Source organism: Oncorhynchus nerka, linkage group LG13 (assembly GCF_034236695.1).
Source record: "Oncorhynchus nerka isolate Pitt River linkage group LG13, Oner_Uvic_2.0, whole genome shotgun sequence".
NCBI classification, from domain to species: domain Eukaryota; kingdom Metazoa; phylum Chordata; class Actinopteri; order Salmoniformes; family Salmonidae; genus Oncorhynchus; species Oncorhynchus nerka.
Genome location: NC_088408.1, coordinates 54,671,237 through 54,695,061, shown reverse-complemented (window position 1 = coordinate 54,695,061; position 23,825 = coordinate 54,671,237). Strand labels below are relative to the sequence as shown.

The window sequence follows — 23,825 nt, the reverse complement described above, 5'->3', positions numbered from 1 at the left end:
AGACTACGGTTTGCAACTGCACATGGGGACAAAGATCGTACTTTTTGGAGAAATGTCCTCTTGTTTGATGAAACAAAAATAGAACGCTTTGGCCATAATGACCATTATTATGTTTGGAGGAAAAAGGAGGAGGCTTGCAAGCCGAAGAACATCATCCCAACCACGAAGCACGGGGGTGGCAGCATCATGTTGTGGGGGTGCTTTGTTGCAGGAGGGACGAGTGCACTTCACAAAATAGATGGCGTCATGAGAAAGGAAAAATATGTGGATATATTGAAGCAACATCAAGACATCAGTCAGGAAGCTAAGAATGGTCACAAATGGATCTTCCAAATGAACAATGACACCAAGCATACTTCCAAAGTTGTGGCAAAATGGCTTAAGGACAACAAAGTCAAGGTATTGGAGTGGCCATCACAAAGCTCTGACATCAATACTATAGAACATTGTGGGCAGAACTGAAATAGAGTGTACGAGCAAGGAGGCCTACAAACCTTACTCAGTTACACCAGCTCTATCAGGAGGAATGGGCAAAAATTCACCCAACTTATTGTGGGAAGCTTGTGGAAGACTACCCAAAACATTTGACCAAAGTTAAACAATTTAACGGCAATGCTTCCAAATAGTAATTGAGTGTATGTAAACTTCTGACCCACTGGGAATGTGATGAAAGAAATAAAAGCTGAAATAAATAATTCTATCTATTATTCTAACATTTCACATTCTTAAAATAAAGTGGTGATCCTAACTGACCTAAGACAGGGACTTTTTACTAGGATTAAATGTCAGGAATTGTCAAAAAGCGAGTAATTGGCTAAGGTGTATGTAAACTTCAGACTTCAACTGTATGTATGTATATATAAATATATATATGTATGTATATATAAATATATATATATATATGTATGTATATATATATATATATATATATATATATATATATATATATATATATATATATGTATGTATGTATGTATATATATATACACATATATGTATGTATATATGTATATATATATATATACATATATATGTATGTATATATGTATATATATATATACATATATGTATATATATATATATATATATATATATATATATATATATATATATATATATATATATATGTATATGTATGTATATATATACACAGGTATATATATATATATATATATATATATATATATATATATATATATGTATGTATATATACAGGTACAGTGCCTTGCGAAAGTATTCGGCCCCCTTGAACTTTGCGACCTTTTGCCACATTTCAGGCTTCAAACATAAAGATACAAAACTGTATTTTTTTGTGAAGAATCAATAACAAGTGGGACACAATCATGACGTGGAACGACATTTATTGGATATTTCAAACTTTTTTAACAAACCAAAAACTGAAAAATTGGGCGTGCAAAATTATTCAGCCCCTTTACTTTCAGTGCAGCAAACTCTCTCCAGAAGTTCAGTGAGGATCTCTGAATGATCCAATGTTGACCTAAATTACTAATGATGATGAATACAATCCACCTGTGTGTAATCAAGTCTCCGTATAAATGCACCTGCACTGTGATAGTCTCAGAGGTCCGTTAAAAGCGCAGAGAGCATCATGAAGAACAAGGAACACACCAGGCAGGTCCGAGATACTGTTGTGAAGAAGTTTAAAGCCGGATTTGGATACCAAAATATTTCCCAAGCTTTAAACATCCCAAGGAGCACTGTGCAAGCGATAATATTGAAATGGAAGGAGTATCAGACCTCTGCAAATCTACCAAGACCTGGCCGTCCCTCTAAACTTTCAGCTCATACAAGGAGAAGACTGATCAGAGATGCAGCCAAGAGGCCCATGATCACTCTGGATGAACTGCAGAGATCTACAGCTGAGGTGGGAGACTCTGTCCATAGGACAACAATCAGTCGTATATTGCACAAATCTGGCCTTTATGGAAGAGTGGCAAGAAGAAAGCCATTTCTTAAAGATATCCATAAAAAGTGTTGTTTAAAGTTTGCCACAAGCCACCTGGGAGACACACCAAAAATGTGGAAGAAGGTGCTCTGGTCAGATGAAACCAAAAATTGAACTTTTTGGCAACAATGCAAAACGTTATGTTTGACGTAAAAGCAACACAGCTCATCACCCTGAACACACCATCCCCACTGTCAAACATGGTGGTGGCAGCATCATGGTTTGGGCCTGCTTTTCTTCAGCAGGGACAGGGAAGATGGTTAAAATTGATGGGAAGATGGATGGAGCCAAATACAGGACCATTCTGGAAGAAAATCTGATGGAGTCTGCAAAAGACCTGAGACTGGGACGGAGATATGTCTTCCAACAAGACAATGATCCAAAACATAAAGCAAAATCTACAATGGAATGGTTCAAAAATAAACATATCCAGGTGTTAGAATGGCCAAGTCAAAGTCCAGACCTGAATCCAATCGAGAATCTGTGGAAAGAACTGAAAACTGCTGTTCACAAATGCTCTCCATCCAACCTCACTGAGCTCGAGCTATTTTGCAAGGAGGAATGGGAAAAAATGTCAGTCTCTCGATGTGCAAAACTGATAGAGACATAACCCAAGCGACTTACAGCTGTAATCGCAGCAAAAGGTGGCGCTACAAAGTATTAACTTAAGGGGGCTGAATAATTTTGCACGCCCAATTTTTCAGTTTTTGATTTGTTAAAAAAGTTTGAAATATCCAATAAATGTCGTTCCACTTCATGATTGTGTCCCACTTGTTGTTGATTCTTCACAAAAAAATACAGTTTTATATCTTTATGTTTGAAGCCTGAAATGTGGCAAAAGGTCGCAAAGTTCAAGGGGGCCGAATACTTTCGCAAGGCACTGTATATATATATATATATATATATATATAGGGCGAAAATATGTGTCTTAAAGAAGAAATATGGAAAGCACATGCATGGTAGCATTTAAAAGAAAACAGTTTGTAGATTTGGGGAAAATTATTTGTCTAAATGTGAAGACACAACAGTTCACCTGACTCGAGACTGAATTCAAACATTACACTGTTGCTTTTATTTGTGTTTTACATTTACTGTACTTTTTGCAGCATTTGTTGTTAACAAAATCTGATAATACTGATATGAATATTCTTGGAAAATTTGGGGTAGGGGCTAACAATATACCAAATAAGGATAAAGGTTTGAGTGAGAGGTCGAACTGGTGTTTCCAAGTAGCCGCACTCCTCTCCAAAGTGTACACAGTTTCTAAGTTATTTCAAAGCTCTTTTGACTCAAAGAAAAGAGTACTCAACTATAACGTGCACTCCAAGCTGTGCCATAGAGGAACTAGAGCAAGAACACTTGTAGTTGTTTTGTTTGGAACACAGCCCTGCATCCCCGCCTTTACACAATTACTGTTGAAGTTTATGCAGTCTGAAAACGGTCCATTATAAATCACAATTAGTGTCAGATGGGCATAATTTGAAAGCTTGTCAAAATGACTCGCTAAATTATAAAATATGATCTTACAGTATTAGGCTTTCACAAGGCAATTCAGAGAAGCAGATCGTAAAAGAGTCATGAGTTCATTCAGATGTGTGTTCCGCAGCAAATTTTCTTCACAACACAACAAACATAGGCTCATTCTGTTCAGGACAACCCAGGTTATAGCGCCATGTCATCTTAAACACAGTGATCACGAACGTTGACACTGTGTATTACATTGAACAAAAATATAAACGCTATAATTTAAAAGATTTTACTGACTTACAGTTGATAGAAGGAAATCAGTCAATTGAAATCAATTCATTTGGCCTTAATACATGACTGGGAATACAGATATGCATATGTTGTTTCCAGGTACCTAAAAAAAAGGTAGGGGTGTGGATCAGGAAAACATTCAGTATCTGGTGTGACCATCATTTGCCTCATGAAACGCGACAGCTCCTTCGCATTGAGTTGACCAGGCAGGACGTGGCCTGTGGAATGTTGTCCCACTTCTTTCCAATGGCTGTGCCAAGTTGCTGGATATTGGCGGGAAATGGAACACGCTGTCGCACACGTCAATCCAGAGCATCCCAAACATGCTCAATGGGTGACATGTCTGGTGAGTATGCAGGCCATGGAAAAACTGGGACATTATCAGCTTCAAATTGCCATAGATAAAATGCAATTGTGTTTGTTGTCCGTAGCTTATGCGTGCCCATACCATAACACCACCGCCCCCATGGGGCACTCGTTGACATCAGGAAACCGCTCACCCACACGATGCCATATACGCTGTTTGCCATCTGCCCGTTACAGTTGAAACTATACTTCCATGAACAGCACACTTCTCAAACGTGTCAGTGGCCATTGAAGGTGAGCATCTTCCAACCGAAGTCGGTTACGACGCCGAACTGCAGTCAGACCAAGACCCTGTTGAGGACGACGAGCACGCAGATGAGCTTCCCGGAGACGATTTCTGACAGTTTGTGCAGAAATTCTTCACTTATGCAAACCCCCAGTTTCATCAGCTGTCCGGGTGGCTGGTCTCAGTCGATCCCGCAGGTGCAGAAGTCGGATGTGGAGGTCCTGGGCTGGCGTAGTTACACGTGGTCTGCGGTTGTGAGGCTGGTTGGACATACTGCCAAATTCTCTTAAACAAAGTTGGAGGAGGCTTATGGTAGAGAAATTCAATTCTCTGGCAACAGCTCTGGTGGACATTCCTTAAGTTATGCTGCCAATTGCACACTGCCTCAAAAAAAATAAATGTGGCATTGTGTTGTGTGACAAAACTGCACATTTCAGATTGGCCTTTTATTGTCCCCAGTACAAGGTTCACCTGTGTAAAGATCATATAATTTTTAAACAGCTTCTTGATATGCCACATCTGTCAGGTGGATGGATTGTCTTGGCAAAGGAGAAATTGTAACAGGTATGTAAACAAATATGTGCGCAGAATTTTAAAGAAATAAGCTTTTTGTGCGTATGGAACATTTCTGGGCTTGTTTTTTTCAACTCGTGGAACATGGGACCAACACTTTACATGTTGCGTTTATATTTCTGTTCAGTATACATGAGTTTTATGATATAGAAATGTGAAATGCACAATTTAACTCATGGGTGTTTGGCTTGCTTGTATGACATCAAAGCAGTATTTATTATAATCCTCAACTTCTCACCTTTCAAAAATACATATAGAGCCCTTGTAATTTACAGCATTTCCCCCACTCAACATTTTTTTGTTGTTGCAAAAGTTGCCCAATTAACGGAAGGGATGGGGGCAACTTCTTGTCATGTGCGGCTGTCAGTCAAAACCCCTACAGAGCTGTGAAGCGGAGGCCCTGAGCTCTGACGTCATGTATAGCATGATACTGTACAGCCATTGCATTCCAATTAAGGCATTTATCAGTGTCCAAATCTGCCATTTTCAACCCGTATACAGGTACGAGAGACTCATAAAACCAGAATATATGGCGTAATGGCTGTTCTAAGTGCTTGTAACATTTTGAGCATGTCTAATTGATCAAATATTATCTGGAGCCAATAAGGCCAGGGCCGACTGCATCAACACATCTCTCCATCACCCTGTGACCCTCTCTGTCCTCTACCTTCACCCAGACATCAGTGGAGAACACTGAGAACACACATCAGTGGAGAACACCTCGCCGAAGACATTTTAAACTGTGCTTATTAATATGAGGAAAAGCTCAATAAAAATCAGCGTCGGTCAGAATTGTCAATCAGGAGGACACACTTTCTTCACTCATTCTGTAGAAGACAAACGTTTCACCCTGAGTAGGAGCTGTTTGATTCATAACCTTTATAACAATGCTGTCTGTCAGTACATGACACAGAGAAGAAAAATCACTAGTTATGCAAGCTGAATTTCAAATGGCTCATTGTTGCTCTACCCCTGAACAGGTAAGGTGAACTTGGTACAGTAAAATGGCAGCTGAGTCAGAGAGCAAGAGGAGACAGAGGGAGAGAGAGAGAGAGAGAGAGCTTGTGCATCTCCTTATCTTCAGAGGGACAGATAAGGGCTCGCTTCTCCTGCGCTGCAGTCAGAGGCTAAATAATGGCACTATTACCATCCCATAATGTCTTGGACGCCACACTGAGACACTCCCTTTGGCTCCTTGCGTATCGCCGTCTCTTCCTTACATTTCTACATTGGTAAAAAGTCTTGCCAAATCTCATCTCCTTCATCGGATCGAGAGTACACCCAGACAGACTTTTGGATCAGACTAACTGTGTCTCCTAACTGGGGAGAGCTGGGCAGACTGGGCAGGGGGTACAGGGAAAGGGAGGGGACAGAATTATGGTAGGCCTGGGTCCTGGAGTCTGGCCATGCTGAGGGTGTGGTGCAGTGCTGAGCCAGGTGAAGTTGAACCAGAGCCACACAGTGAGACCAGTGAGTTAATGTGGTCCTGCTGTCAGTTCCGCGCCACTGTATCGATGAGCTAGGAGTCACACCTCCACTCAGCCCTTCCCTGTCTAACCCCTTGTATATGTCCCAAATGGTACCCTATTCCTTCTATAGAGCACTACTTTTGAGCAGAGCCCAATAGGCCCTGGTCAAAAGTAGTGCACTATGTAGGGAATAGGGTGCTATTTGGGATTACATACCCTCTCTCTGTGAAGTCTGGTGTACTGGTTCACTCTACTCCAGCAACTCTCCAACACCCCAGTGACCAGCAACAGTAACAACACACCCTGTTCTGCACTTGTTAAAACAGAGGCAACACAATAGGACAAGCTCAAGTGGTTGGTGGTTGGGGGGAATGTTTCCAGAGGCTACTCACTCAAGCTGTCCAGTGCCCTTTACAATGTTGGGCATTGGAGTGTGATATCTGCTCTTTCCTCTCACCTCATAGACCTCTAGAACTAACTATAAACAGTGATGAAAGCCCTGCATAATATCAGGAGACGTGCTGCGCCGGTACATTGCGGTTAAACCGTTGAAACATTTATATTCTGCGGTGCCAGATGCCAGTTTAGTAAAAAAATTGATGTGAGATTCTTAAAACCCAGCTCTTATTATGTTTTCAGGAGTAGTTGTGTGAATTGTCTCCTCCTGTTATATTTACACTTCTCTGTGTTTACATAAACCTAGCCTTGTTACTCGACGAGGGAACGCTCAGGGAACTCTCACTGTAGTATTTTACTCCAGGCAGGGTTGTGGGTTCACGTCAATATAATACTGTAAACACTGAGTCGAAAGTCAATGTGGTGCCGTGGTTCAATCGACACTCAGGTGATGCTGACGGTGTCGGGGCCAACGGTTCTGGTATGGGCCTGTGTGCTGCCTGCAGTGTTTGCTAACGTGCTCACACGCAGAGGGGGATTACCATAAACACTGGAACAGGACCACTTTCACTTTCTGCACAGGCCCTCCAGGGACACCTAAGCATAAACATTCAAAGTAATTGGAACATGGCCCAACAAGCTGCATAGGCCAAAATGTTCATCTACTGTATACGGTACATCGGACAGGCTCTTTCAGGAGACACCTCACCTAACAAGCCTTGTTTATCTACGTGACAACACCTAACAAGAGCATTTTGGACGGAGGATGGAAAGAGTGCATGCACTCCATTTTTGTCCCTCGAGTACAAAGGACCGTCTGTATATTAGCTCATTGAAATAATGCCTAACCTTGGTAAGCGAGTCACTGTGGATGGATAGCGTGTTTGCCTCAGCCAGGCAGGTTGAAGGTTTACCTTCCCGTTCGGACTGCTACTCTCTGAGCTCGGTGCTGCAGTATATTGCAAACAAAATCAAATAAAATTGTATTGGTTGCATACACATATTTAGCAGATACTACGGGTGTATCGAAATGCTTGCGTTCCTAGCTCCAACAGTGCAGTAATATCTAACAATACACAACAATACACACAAATCTAAAAAGTAAATGAATGGAATAAAGAAATATAGAAAAATAATAGAATGAATCCGGAGAATATATATATATATATATATATATATACATATACAGTACCAGTCAAAAGTTTGGACACACGTACTCATTCAAGGGTTTTTCTTTATTTTTTACTATTTTCTACATTGTAGAATAATAGTGAAGACTATTATTCTATGAAATATGAAATAACACTATGGTAGTAACCCAAAAAAGTGTTTAACAAATCAAAATATATTTTATATTTGAGATTCTTCAAAGTAGCCATCCTTTGCCTTGATGACAGCTTTGTGCGCTCATCGGGCCTCCAAGAGAGCGACATGTCTCTCCCCGTTAGACCCTTTGGACAGGCCAGTGAGCTAAATCAGTGGCCCAGTCCAACTACCCTGTGAGTGCCTGTCACTTCCTCTGCCTACATCTACTGGAAACTAGTTCTCCCGTCAGACAGCTCTCCTCTCTGAAAGAAGATCAAGCTGTTCAAGTGGGAAAGTAGCGAGGCACTTTCAACATACTCATTATCTCATAGCAATAATGGCCTTTCTGTCATTTTCTGAATGTCATACTGTTAAAAAGATTTGGGAAACTAACTCGCAGGTAGGTAGGCCTACATATTGCAATTACAACAGATTGTTTCTGATGGAATTGCAACCTAAAAAAAAATGATTGGCTAAGTTACACGGCCATTGATGTGTTAGAATTGTTGCGTCAAGGAAAGTAATTGCAGGGTGAGTGAGCGATGAGAAATTATGCGAAATTGCTGATGAACTGCTGTTGCTAACGCAACAAGATTCAATTGGACCACTCGACGTGACATTGCCTTATCTTGTTAATGGAAGCAGTTTTTTTGTTTGACCCCAATCTACCGTGGGATTGGGGGTTGGGATGGTGGGCTACCTCATTGGCCAGAACATCCTAATCATTTCTACTCACACAACCCCACAAATTACTTCATTAACATTACAACGGTTGAATTGGTGGACAGAGAGTGAACGGTCAACCTTTAACAACGGTTCTCTTATCTTTAGCAGCCCACCAGTCAGCACAGCTCGTGAATATGACTGGATTGTTTTCATCCAGTATACCAATATAATCGGATGTATCTAACGCATTGGACAGTGTTTTATCGTCAAATTTGACTGAGCATATATGCTCCCGAGTCTTGTTTTCCCCTATTATTTCGACCAACAAACACTTAAGAATCACTAACACGGGACAACCAAGAGCTTATTTAATTGGAATCACAGTACTGACTGATTAAATGGAACATGAAACAGAGTCTCTACAGTCAACACAATAGAACCAGCTACAGTACCTCTGAAATGTGGTAACCTTGCTTTGTGTATCCCTGCCTTATTGTGTGGGTGTTGAGAAAGAAGAAAAAATTAAGGTGATCCTCTACTTGATTCCCACAGAGACCGCAAATCCCAGAGGAAGCCATTAATTTCTATTGGGAGGTGGAGGCTGACCACAGCAGAGCACAGCAGACAGTGCACAGGTGGTCCAGGGCATGGAGGAGATACTCTGTTTTCACTCTCTGATTCCCCACCTGAGTACCAAGTCGTTTTTGATTGCCTGCTCCAAGTATAAAAGAGACATTTCCCACATACTGTAGTTGATGCATATTTAGAGAATAAAAACTTGGTCTGTATGGCTGTTTTTAAAATGTTGGAATATCGTCAAAGAAAAGAGAAACCAGCACACTGCTCTTGCTCGTATCCCTTTTTCTTATTAAAGCTTACTTGTCGGACTCTTGGCCTTCATCAGAGTAAAAAAATAATAATGTAATCAAGGAAGGACTGGGACCAGACATTAGTCCAGACATTTCTATCATCCCGGACCCTATTATAAAACAAATAATGATAATTCTGAACCAAAAAATGCAAATCTGTCCACTGGGCAAAAAAATTGACCAGCCCATCTGGCATTTGGCTAGTCCTTTTCTGAATAGAATGCAAAATACTGCCTTATAATATACAGTATAGGAACAATGTGGTAGTTGCACCAGCTGTGGACACGTTTTGTTTCAATTTGAGATTGAATGCTAATTGAATTCGATTGCAGTATACTGGGATGTTATTGAATGGTGTGAAAAATTCTCAATTATGCATTTAATCAAAATAATACAGATAATATTCCCTTCCTATTCAATTAACAGTGTGTATAAATTAAAACAAGAGTTCAAATGAAAATAACTTTGTAAATAAATAAAGCATTCTATAAAATATGTGTTCCATCAGCTACACTTTTAATGAAAAAAAAAAAATCTGAAATTAATGACAGTGAGTGTGAATGTATGCATTTATGTGTGTGTGAGTATGTGTGTGAGTATGTGTGTACGTGTACATGCTTGAGTGCATGAATGGCCTTCCACATGCATAGTGTGTATGTCACATAGAAATATAGTTAATTATATTTCTATGGTATGTCAGGCCGTGTAATCTCTCTTTTAAGAGAAGCTGCAGTGTGCACGCTGTACAGTGTCGATGCTACGCTCTTCCCAATGGATCCATGCACTGTATCCTCTTGCTCAGAACAGACCAATCATGCTGATGTCTGAGTGGACATCGATTAAACGGACATGTGTCATATGTGGGGCACTTCATCCAATCATCAGTGGCTCTAATTCTATCTGAAAGCAGACATTTAGAGATGAATATGTGTCTGTGATTAGAGAGCCTTCCCTGGCTTACACAGCATCCCACAGGGCACTGCACAGGGCCACTAGTCTGCAGCTCTGGAACTCAACAGCTCCCTGCTGGCCTCTTGGGCCTCCATCTATCTGCTCCAGCACTGACAAGGAAAAGGCTTCCTTCTCTCCCTCTCAGACCCTCTCCACTACTACACGCCTCGCAGCAAAATGAGAGAGAAACCAGCTTCAAACGCGGGCCCTGTTTCATATCTAAAACAAAGAGGGTTCAAGCTTAAAGAGCTCTGTCAATCTCGGCAGTGCAACAAGGAGCAGAAACAAGGAAAGAGAGAGAGAGAGAGAGAGAAAGAGAGAGAGAATTGGCCTCAATCTTTGCCCATGTTCTTCCCTCATGAAGACACAGAATGAAAGAGGGTCAGATGGGGGGACAAGACTGTCTGGGACAAGAGGGGGGTTGTGGGGGGTAGTAACATGTGGAGGGGTGGGGGGACCACTGGAACGCTGGCTTGTAGAGCCGGGTTCCCATTTAATATTTTAAACTGAGGGTTAAGTGCTCTTTCTCAAGGATGTAAGTTGTCTGTCAGCGTATCTGTTCCGTACCCATAGGACACATAATGTCTTATAAAAGGCCAGCGACCTTGAAATTGCACTGCATCATAATTAACCCAACAGGGACTTATATAATCACAATTGAAGAAAATATTTGAACGTGCTAAATCAGCATGAACTATAAATGATTCAACATGAATGTAGGACTGTTAATAGAATGTGCAGTATTCAAGTATTTAGTATAGCTGAGCAAAGCACATTTACGTAACTCTGTTGCTTTTACTGTATCTCGTTTATTGTGGACATAGTTCTCAGTTTAAGAGTTGTTTTTTTAAATTGATGGGGTTCATTCAATCTTGCTGATGACTGACCCTTGGGCCTGGTGTCACAGTGTTTGAGAGAAGAAGGACAGTGATGTCTCTTGGACGACGATCAGGCTGGGAGATACAATTCACAACCCTTCACTTTTGCAACTCTCAATGTTCTGGCCCGCGGCATAGTCTTTACGCTCCCTCAGTCCAAAACACTCCTATTTGTCACATTGACACCTCTTGTGACCTTTCAAACTGACACCCAAGACCATACAAACCTGGAAGACAGGTAAATCATCTACGTCTGCCGTTTTGCCTCAATGCAAACAGGCAAAACAGACATATGGACGCTTGCATGTCTTTTCGTCGAGCAAAATGCAATAGCGAAGGTACAACACTCCGCACAGAGGTTGAGTTTCCCTGTATTTGGTTGGGAAACAGCTGTGAAGGAGCTGTAGCATATTGCATGTTTGTATCTGAGTCTGCTACTAAAGAATGTGAAACAATGTGTCTGTTTGCTACTTTTCATTAAATTATGAATGGCAGTTTTTTTAGGCGATGGCCTAAAATAAATGTGTTTATATGGGCAGAATAAAAGGCTTACCTTTAGGCCTATAGCCTCCAGAAATGTGATCAGTTATGGAAATATACAGTTCACGTGAAAATATACGGATCTGGTGAAAGGCTGACATTACTATTTTTCATGTGACTGTAGAAATGGAAACGCTGTGGTTTTAGAGACACAACGTAACAATAGCCTATGATTGAAGGGACTGCAGTCAATCTATTACTGGTCTCACCTCATCATTATTATCATCATTAGGCTATTCACACAATTAAGTCAGATTCACAATTTGATCACCCACCATTCATTCATTGACATCAGTGAGGATAGACACATTTGGACAAACAACAACATTAATATTGGACTCTAATTTCATATTTACTTGTCATGAAATTGAATAACCTGATTCCCAGGTCATTTTGTTTATAAGCCGACTAAACAACTAAATGTCCTGAATAATGGACAAGAAAATACTGTTGGGTGTTGACCAATAGCCTATACACAATTGCGCACAGTGGACTAGGGGCCCAATCCGATGCAAAGAAACATATGAAAACATGAACTCATTATGTTGATGCTATCTTACTAGAACCTACTGTAAATAAAGCAGACAATATTAGTCTTAATCACTTCAATGTCATTCAGGAAATGATGTACTGCAACCAGGTTTTCCTCTAGGACTTTTCCTGTGCTTGGCTCTATTCCTTTTCTTTTTATCCTAAAAAACTCCCTAGTCATTGTGGATGACAAGCATAACCATAACATGATGCTGCCATCACCATGCTTGGAAATATGAATAGTGGTACTCAGTGACGTGTTGTGTTGAATTTGCCCCAAACATAATGCTTTGTATTCAGGACAATTTTTGCAGTATTACTTTATTGCCTTATTGCAAACAGGATGCATGTTTTTGAATACTTTTATTCTGTACAGGCTTCGATCTTTTCACTCTGTCATTTAGGTTAGTATTGTGAAGTAACTACAACATTGTTGATCCATCCTCAGTCTTCTCCTATCACAGCCATTTAACTCTTTATCTGGTTTAAAACTTAATGGTGAAATGACTGAGCGGTTTCCTTCCTCTCCGTCAATTAAGTTAGGAAGGACGCCGGTATATTTGTAGAGACTGGGTATATTGATACACCATCCAAAGTCTGATTATTAGCTTCACCATGCTCAAAGGGATATGTCAGTCTGCTTTTTTTTTACCCAGCTACCCATCTACCCTGGTCTTTGTCGTTGAATCTGTGCTTGAAATTCACTGCTCGACTGAGGGACCTTACAGACAATTGTATGTGTGGGGTACAGAGATGGGGTAGTCCTTCAAAAATCGTTCAAAAATTCAAAAATCATGTTCAACACCATTATCGCACATTGTTAGTCCATGCAATTTATTATCTGACTTGTTAAGCACATTTTTACTCCTGAAGTTATTTAGGCTTGCCATAACAAACGAGTTGAACACTTATCGATTCAAGACATTTCAGCTTTACATTTTCTATTAATTTGTAAAAACATAATTCCACTTTGACATTATGGGGTATTGTGTGTAGATCAGTGACACACAATCTACTGTAAATGTAAGCCATTTATATTCCGTCTGTAACAGAAGAACATTTGGAAAAACTCGAGGTGTGTGAATACCTTTTGAAGGCACGGTAGAAATGGCCAAAAATAGAGCGCTGCGTGGTACTGCTTCGCAGATGCACAGGCAGACCATGATCCGACTGCAAGATCAGAGATAGCAGGAGATATCAACCCTCCTACTGGGGGGAGCGGGGAATCCTACTGTACATGCTGTGAGCTGATGTGTCCAGTTACTGAGGTGTGGCAGATGGATCGAGTAGTACACAGCGGGAGGGGACCGTACCCGGGGGGGGACGACACACACATTGGAAATTATAATCTGGTGGTGTGGAGCACTGCACCATGGGAGAAATTATCTGTGCCGGCGAGGCATAGCGAGAGGTGCGGAGCTGCCTGCTGTAATCCTGGGTTTACATGTTGTAATGCAGCTCATACCTGTAGGGCTAGGGTTGGATGGAGGCAGGGGAGCGGCAGGAGAGAGGGGGGAGGGGTTTGGCCAGCCAGGGTAGGGGAGGGCCCTGCAGCGATATCACAGCTAAGGAGGGCTAGTGGAATCGTGGGCCAATAAGATCGGTTTCCCCGCTTTAATCACCGTAGTATGTGTGACTCCAACCACACAGCGGCATAACTGGAGCAATGAACAAAAATTACCCATCTCTCCCAGATTACTGTATCAGGAAATCTACTCTAAAAGTCTATTCCATAATATGATTGTTGAGAAATGTATGACTTTATTTGTCTGGTTAGGTTTGCATATAAGATATTTAACTATTCTGTGTCCATCCCCGAAGCCTGTATAGCTGTTATAGAAGGCTATGATGGTACATTTTTGACAGTCTGAGGCAAGAAACAGTCTTAAATGCATAATATAGAAACACCCTAAATAGAAGGTTTAATTGTTTACTTGGGTCCCCATTAGCTTTTGCAGAAGCAGCAACTACGCTCAACTGGGGTCCACAAAAAAAACACAAAACATGAAAGTAACAAAACACTGATAGTCAAGGACAGTCACATACTTTTTTAAATACAATGGTATACAAACAATACAACTACAAATAATACAAACAATACAACAACAACAATTAAGACTGTGTTAGAGTTTGTCTGTGTGTGCGTGTGTATGTGTGTGTCCACACACAGTCCTCACCATTCCATGAGCTGTTGTTTAATCTATTTTTAAAAGGTAATTTTGCTGTTTGCTTGAGTAATTGGAGATGGAAGGGAGTTCATGGCTCTGTATAATATTGTGTGCATTGTCATGAATTCGCTTTGGACTTGGGACTCTGAAGAGACCCCTGGTGGCACGTCTTGTGGTGTCTGTATGGGTGTTTGAGCTGAATGTTATTTAATTATGCAGACAATCTTGAATTTTCCCTCACAGTAATATTTCTCTTAAAAACTAGAAAAGAAGAAGTTAGTCTCGCGTTAACCCTCTACCACGAAAGACTGGCATGCATGTTGTTGATGCAGTTAACTGCAAGGTGTGCCGCTCTGTTTTGAGCCAGCTGCAGCTTTGCTAGGTCTTTCTTTGCTGCACTTGAACATATTACCGTACAGTAATCCAAATGGTACAAGACCAGAGCCTGAACAACAGGTTCAGTTGACTTGTGTCAAAAACGCAGAACATCTTTTTATAACAGACATATCCCTCCGCAACTTCGTAACTATAACTTGACCATGATAATGGACCATCCAATGTTATACCTAGGTGTTTAGTTCTCAACTTGCTCAATGGTCCCACCCTTTATACACAACTCCAGCTGAAGTTTAAGTCAGAGAACATTTTGGACCAAACACAATGCTTTTAGTTTTAGATGTATGTAAGACCCGTTTATCCTTAATCACCAATTCTAATACTGTCTGTAACACATTATTTAGGTGCTGGAATGTAGGGTGACGAATCATACGCATACATAGTATCAAAAGTAATTTCAAATTCCTAAATTCCATTAATCAAACCAGACAGCACCATTTTCTTATTTTATTTACGCCCTCACCCTCAGACATAATTTACAAACAAAGCATGTGCTTAGTGAGTCTGCCAGATCAGAGGCAGTAGGGATGAATTAGGCAATTGTCCTGTCCTGCTAAGCATTCAAAATGTAGAGTACCTTTGGGTGCCAGGGGAAATGTATGGAGTAAAAAGTACATAATATTCATTAGGAATGTAGTGAAAGTATAAAGTTGTCAAAAACAACTTGCATTCCAGGTGACTACCTCATAAAGCTGGTTAAGAGAATGCCAAGAGTGTGCAAAGCTGTCACCAAGGCAAAGGGTGGCTACTTTGAAGATTTTCAAATTGTTGCGACTCTAGGGGCAGTATTTTCATTTTCGGAAAAAGAAAGTTCCCGTTTTAAAGGGGATATTTTGTCAGGACAAGATGCGAGAATACGCATATAATTGACAGCTTAGGATAGAAAACACTCTAACGTTTCCAAAACTGTAAAGATATTGTCTGTGAGTATAACAGAACTGATGTTGCAGGCGAAAACCTGAGAAAAATCCAATCCGGAAGTGCTGCGTTTTGAAAGCGCTGCGTTCCAATGAGTCCCTATTGAGCTGTGAATGTGCTATCAACCAGCTTACGCTTTCTACGTATTCCCCAAGGTGTCTACAGCATTGTGACGTAGTTTTACGCATTTATGTTGAAGAATAGCCGTAGGCGGCTACATTGCGCAAGTGGTCACCTGATGCCCCCAGAGAAATTCTTGCGTAAAATACAGAGGTAGCCATTACTCCAATCGGTCCTACTGAAAAACGAATTGTCCCGATGGATATATTATCGAATAGATATTTGAAAAAAACCTTGAGGATTGATTATAAACAACGTTTGCCATGTTTCTGTCGAAATTATGGAGCTAATCTGGAATATTTTTCGCCGTTTTCGTGACTGCAATTTCCGGGCGATTTCTCAGCCAAACATGAAGAACAAACGGAGCTATTTCGCCTACAAAAATAATATTTTGGGAAAAAAGGAACATTTGCTATCTAACTGGGAGTCTCGTGAGTGAAAACATCCGAAGCTCATCAAAGGTAAACGATTTAATTTGATTGCTTTTCTGATTTCAGTGACCAAGTTACCTGCTGCTAGCTGGACAAAATGCTATGCTAGGCTATCGATAAACTTACACAAATGCTTGTCCATATTTTGAAAATCTGAGATGACAGGGTGATTAACAAAAGGCTAAACTGTGTCTCAATATATTTCATTTGTGATTTTCATGAATAGGAATATTTTCTAGGGATATTTATGTCCGTTGCGTTATGCTAATTAGTGTCAGGCGATGATTACGCTCCCGCATGCGGGATGGGGAGTCAGTAGAGGTCACTTGTTTGGTTACTATATGATTCCATATGTGTTATTTCATAGTTTTGATGTCTTCACTATTATTCTACAATGTATAAAATAGTATAAAAAAAGAAAAACCCTTGAATGGTAGGTGTGTCCAAACTTTTGATTGGTGCTGTATATATTTACAAAAAAAAATATATATATGGGGGATTGGAAATGATGCAGACAACTACATTGATGAAGCCACAATCTATCTGCAATAAATAAATAAATATAATTAAATAAAGCTGATCTACCCTAAAAAAAACACACACACAAAAAACAACAACATATCTACAAGTGTAAAATTGCTGAACTATCCCTTTAAAGCCCAAAGCCTATATGTGACTTGTTTCAGAAAACTAGACGTATTTTGCACATCAACTACTTCACAGGAGCGCCGCCGTTTGAACACAAAATAGTTTTTTTGATCAAAAGGCATTTTTTTGGAAGAAATGCCTTCTGGAACATGTGAACTTTCATGCGCCTTACTAAAATACTTTTATGTCTACTGTAAATACGAATAGAATTATGAGCCTAGTTGGTTTGCCATGGAAAAAGTCAGCAACCTTCCCACTAGCCATGTTTGGCTGAGATAATGAGTGGGCTGGACATGCCGAGAGATTGGTTTCGGATTGGTCTATTTATAATATGAGGTGGTCAGTATGTGTCGGTAATCCTTTCTAAAGATATCATGTAGTAGAACTGCATAAGTGTTGCTCTCCACTTTCTGGAGGACCGAGTTTTGAAATCAGTTTGATTGCAAATATGCAGACGGAGTCGAAAAGAGAACATAGAAGGCTCCAGATTAGATCTTCAAACTAAGGGCAACCATGGCATTTATGACAGAGAGGGAGAATGTCCATCCATGTATATGGGTACGAGAGTCTATAGCTAGCTACATTTTCAGATATTACACATTTCAAATTTTGTCAGAGTCATTTTCATTTCAAGTTAAAGTGTACTGTTAGCTAGCTAGCTAATGCTAGCTGGCTGGCTGGCTAGCTAACGTTACATGTATGATCTGGGTAGTAATATTATTTGTATCTCAGGGCCATTCGCATTGCTAGTTATAGCCTAATGTCAGCTGGCTAACATTGATCCTGGTTGGTTAGCTACCTGCAGATTCTTGAGGGTAGTGTCATGCCTGGCCTGTCCTACAGGGATATCTTTCACACCCACCAGCGGGGGAGAGGTCGAGAGGTATGGAGGTGTTTTTTTTAATGACACCTCCCGCCCATTGTAAATCTTAAGGCAGCAGACAAAATCCCGGTGTCCTCTCACTGTGGAGGAATGGAATGTATGATGGGCCTACGAAGAACCTACCTCTGAACAGTAACATGCAATAAATGGACTTTGGGACAATATGTTTCGCCAGTCAAAATGGTAGTAATGAAGATAGATGGAATATGAAAATGAATGTTGTTTTTGTTGTTATTAAAAGTTAAATGATGACGTTATAACGAAAACATTGTAACTTGAAGAGTTTTCACAATATGTACTTGATTTTTGAATACTGTAGTTGTGTGGTAAATGTCCAGATCAAAGATAACATTTTTGTAAAGACGAAATGTGAAGTTAGTTGTCTAAATTGGATCTGAGTAAATTCCAGACCTTGCCTTGTAACTAGTTACGCCCAGAGAACATTCCCTAAAGGTGGAAACGCCCATTTCTCACCAGAGGGCATAAAACATGTGAGTTAAGAATTAAAATTATGACTAGGGACCACGAGCTGCAGCCAAGGTATGATTAGTTGTAACCCCAGAATGCAACACGAGGTTGAAGAAGACAAAGGAACCTTTTAACAATCTATGCCACAGATGAGTAGCTGTGTCTAAGAGTGTGAATTCAAGCAGGACCACCTGGTTATTCTCTCCAAGGAATCGCGTGTGTACACTGCTTTCATTCCCACGCTGGAACCACCTATATGGCTGATTAGCCGTCCTCAGAAGACCCCTCTTTCAGAACAAGGATGGAGAAACAGAGTGCTAGGAGAAAGGACACTGACATTGTGAGGACAAACAGAGAGTTACACACGGTAACCGAAGACGTGCCGTCATCAGAGAAGGCGAACCCGGTCCACGAAGAGACATTGGAGACATTCGACACGAAATTACATCATTATATTCTGACCCATAAGAGCGGCAGTTCGGGGCAAGGTTAGGGTTAAACTAAGCATAGTTTAGAAATGTACCCAAGTGTGCTTTTCTCCCGTGCACTCTTTCTCTCTCTTTTGAAATCTCCATTTTGTGTAACACGTGTTATATTGGCATCCTGACTGGTTGCATCACTGCCTGGTATGGCAACTGCTCGGCCTCTGACCCCAAGGCACTACAGAGGGTAGTGCGAAGGGCCCAGTACATCACTGGGGCCAAGCTCACTGCCATCCAGGACCTCTATACCAGGCGGTGACAAAGGAAGGCCCTAAAAATTGTCAAAGACTCCAGCCACCCTAGTCATAGACTGTTCTCTCTGCTACCGCGTGGCAAGCGGTACCAGAGCACCAAATCTAGGTCCAAGAGGCTTCTAAACAGCTTCTACCCCCAAACCAAAAGACTCCTGAACACCTAATCAAATGGCTACCCAGACTATTTGCATTGCCCCACTACTCCCTCTTTAAACCACTGCTACTCTCTGTTGTCATCTATGCATAGTCACTTTAAAAACTCTGCCTACGTGCACATACTAACTCGACTAACCGGTGCCCCCGCACATCGACTCTGTATCGGTACCCCCCTGTATATAGTCTTGCTATTGTTATTTTACTGCTGCTCTTTAATTACTTGTTACTTTTATCTCTTATTCTTATCCATTGTTTGTGAAACTGCATTGTTGGTTAGGTGCGCATGTGACCAATACAATTTGATTTGATTCACCTGGTGAGTCTATGTCATGGAAAAAGCAAGATCCTAATGTTTTGTACACTCAGCACATATAACATTATATGCCATTTTGCAAAAGCGACATTTTATCCAAAGCTACTTGCAGTAATGCGTGCCCACGATCCTGTGGTTGCAAGTGCCATGTTCTTCCAAATAACCCACAAAGGACCAAACCTCCACTCCTCAACATCCAGTTGAGATTTCTCACCACACACCAGACTGGGAACTGGCAACAAAAGGTGGGAAATGGCCAAGTGCTCTGAGGGGACCAGAGGAGGAACCATCATTAGAGAGACATCAATAAGTCATGATGCACAGAGCCAGGGTGGGAACTGAGCCTCCTCTGTCTCTCTCGCTCTCTCTCTCCAGACTGCTATGTTTAAACCCAGAACACCGATAAGGCTACTCTCATTCCACACCCACCCAGGACCAAAATAACAACATTAATAAAATAATAAACAGACGCTTGGCGTCATCCATTTACTGGAAGGCCTCTGCCAGATACAGAGGAGATTTCTATTGCACAATGATTTTTTTAAAATCCAGTTGCTAAAATTAATTCTGACATGGTCTAAACACCCATGAAAATCAAAAATCAAATCAAATCGTATTAGTCACATGCAACAGTGAAATGCTTACTGACGAGCCCTTAACCAACAATGCCGTTTAAAAATAGGTTTTGTCGTGCCCCTTTTTTACGACCGTCTTGGTGTGCATGTTAGTTTGTTGGTGATGTGGACACCAAGGAACTTGAAGCTCTCAATCTGCTCCGCTGCATCCCCGTCAATGAGAATGGGGGCATGCTCGGTCCTCTTTTTCCTGTAGTCCTTAATCACCTCCTTTGTCTTGAATACTTTGAGGGAGAGGTTGTTGTCCTGGCACCACACGGCCAAGTTTCTGACCTCCTCCCTATAGGCTGTCTCGTCGTTGATCAGGCCTACCACTGTTGTGTCATCTGCAAACTTAATTATGGTGTTCGAGTCGTGCCTGGCCGCGCAGGGATATGCCTGTATGTCAAATGGTACCCTATTCCCTTAGGGCTCTGGTCAAAAGTAGTACACTATATAGTGAATAGGGTGCCATTTGGAAAACAGTCATAGATAAATGATTGAGAGTCGTAAATCCTACTTGTGCATATATAGTGCACTCGGAAAAGTATTCAGACCCCTTGACTTTTTCCACATTTTGTTATGTTTCAGCCTTACTCTACAATTGATTTTAAAAAATCCTCATCAATCTACGCACAATACCCCATAATGACAAAGCAAAAAAACAGGTTTTTGGAAAAATACATTTGCAAAAAATTCTAAAAAACTGTTTTTGCTTTGTCATTATGGAGTATTGTGAGTAGATTGATGACACAAAAAAACTATTTTCATCAAAAAAATGTAAGGCTGTAACGTAGCAAAATGTGGTAAAAGTCAAGTGGTCCGAAACTTTCAAAATGCACTGTAGGTGGTGAGATTGGCCTCTCTCTATGAGTTGCCATGAGTCCACAAGCTGAAATACTGTTTGTGTCTATGTTAAAACAGAGTAATTCTAGTGCAGTCTATTCTCTCTTTCTGACAGAGAAGATAAGTTCAGCAGTCTGCCTTCAGTGTATCAACCACAACTCCATCTATTTCCAAGCCCAGGGCTTGCTTGCTCTACCCTTGTCAGCAAATTATCTTCAACTGCAGAAACTGAACTCCCACATGCAAACAACATCCCAAAGGGTTTTTCATTTACTGTTCCTGCACGTTAGATATGATTGAAACATTTCACACTATGGTTTTCATTATGCCTTAATGGTATGCGTGATAGTACAATGAAATGCCTAGCCATCCGTTTGGCGAGCCAGTAAAAACAGCGACTTCCTTTCAGTTCCACAAGTACAGAAATTAGACCGTAGTACAGTACATAGGGATTATCATTTCAAGCGGTTGCTCCCAAACCGTTTGACGGAAGCGTGTGTTTCTATTCATGGTATTTGTTTTGGTACAGTCAGTGGTCTGTGATGCCACGTTACCAGTCCCTGGTGGGGGATTGGCTCGTTTGTTTGAAACCAGGTGACCGAATGAAGATAAGATCGACATCAGGGCGACGTCGGGGCAACAAGGGCATCCCATCATCTCCTTTTGGACCCAAAGGTAACCTGAGGATGAGAGGGAGGGTCACCGACCGTGTCCCAACTGACCTGTGTCCACTGTCGCTGTACTCTATGGCCAGTGGCCCTGTAGTCAGCAACGTTAGCCTAGCACAGCAGTATCCTACCACACGGCAGAGTAGCCTACCTCACAGAGACAATGAGCCTCCATCAAGACTCTTACGCCTGTCAGTAAACCTATCGCCAAAAGCTGGTTCAAATGGCAACATTATGGGGACATTACAACCCGTTTAGAGCCAGCACTGGTTTTAATCTGGTTGCAATGAAGTCATTTACTGTACAAGCCGTTTTGTCCACTGGGTAAGGATCACCATTTGTCAGATCATGCACTTTTTTTTTTATATAAATGTTTCTGACTCATATCGATGCCACATAGGCTGTTTTCCTGTTTTTTTAGAGGGTTGCTCTTTAAATACAATAAATTGTTGAAGATATCATAATAGCCAGCTGGTGGTTTTGGTTTGGGGCTCTACTACAACGGATGGACTGACATGGTTCAGAATAGCAAGCCTCTTAGTACTGTATCAATATTAATGTAAGCACCGGGATTTGCGTTAAATAACAGAGACGGCACCCTATTCCCTTTCAAGGGCATTAGGCTTGACCAGAATCCTATGGGCTGTGGTCAAAAGTAGTGCACAATATACGGAATAGGGTGCCATTTGGGATGCACCCAATTGACCTATCCACGAACCCGTCTCAACACAGCAGCATAATGCAGCATAAAGACTAGTCATGCAAAATTAATTTGGGGAACGAGGGCTTCCGATTATTCTGCAACATGTCAGGAGAGAGCAATGCAATTTTGTGACACTCCATTTTAAACGGTTGTCTCAAAACATGAGTAACATAGTGACAGGCTATGAATTCAGACATATGACTTAAAACTTTAATAATAAAGTCTTCTGACGCTTGAAACTGTAAAGCTTTCCCCTACATATTTTTACATTTTACATTGCATTTCACATTTGATAATAGTGCTAACAGGCACAAAGAACTGAAATTGACCCTTTCCTTGACTGCTGCACTTACAGATCATACACGAAAAGAGAGAAATAGAGAACAGAATGCAGTGTGTGATGAGACACAAAAAAAGGAGAGAATATGTGGATGGGAAAGAACACAAAGACACTGATATTGACTTTCTTTTAAGCCTAAAAGGTGTACTTTGTCCTTCGTCTCCTCCTCCTCCACTCTTTAACAATGTTCCAATAACATCCATAGCACAATGTGCATAAAGAAAATGTTTGCCATCCCAAATGGCACCCTATTCCCTACATAGTGGACTACTTTGGAAACGAGGCTTACGGGCTTCCCTGGTCAAAAGTACTGCACTATATAGGGAACAGGGGGCCAGTGGGACGCAGTCAAGGTCTGCCTGACCCAGGGTAACTTGATGTAGGCCAACGGCTGACATGTAACACGTCTTCTATCTACTGGGACTTGTCCAGGAGAAGTGCAAAGAGAGAATCTCTGAAGCAGGACAAATCAATGATTCTCTCTCCCCTGCCTCTCCTAAAGGCAGAGACAGCTTCTATAAAGCAACATCTGAATCTACCTAATGGAACGGAAAATTGGGGGAAATGGGGATCTCTACCCCAGGGGGATCTCTTCTGTTCCACTGTACAGCCTCCCCACATATTTAACACACATCCTTACAGGAATATGTTTTACATTGAAGGAATTAATTCCTTCCTTCCAAAAGGTGTTGCTCTCATATCTTGTACCACAAACGGACAATTGTACCTGCTTTTGATAAGCTATTTTGTATTCCAAAATCTATGTTGCATGGTCCCAGAATTACAATTACAATTGCATTTGGGTTACAATAATATTGTGTAAGTATTGTATTTCCAAAATGTTTTTATCTGTTCATTTCCGGTAAGGTAAGTCCCCTACCACCGGGCAAAAATACATTGAACCAATGTTCTATCACCATCAT

General features: G+C 41.0%; 1 protein-coding gene across 1 annotated transcript in view; it reads right to left on the bottom strand.

Annotated features, from left to right (window-relative positions):
- Positions 1-23,825, bottom strand: part of grid2 (glutamate receptor, ionotropic, delta 2) — a 355,133-nt gene that overhangs the window by 154,846 nt on the left and 176,462 nt on the right. The window lies entirely within an intron of this gene.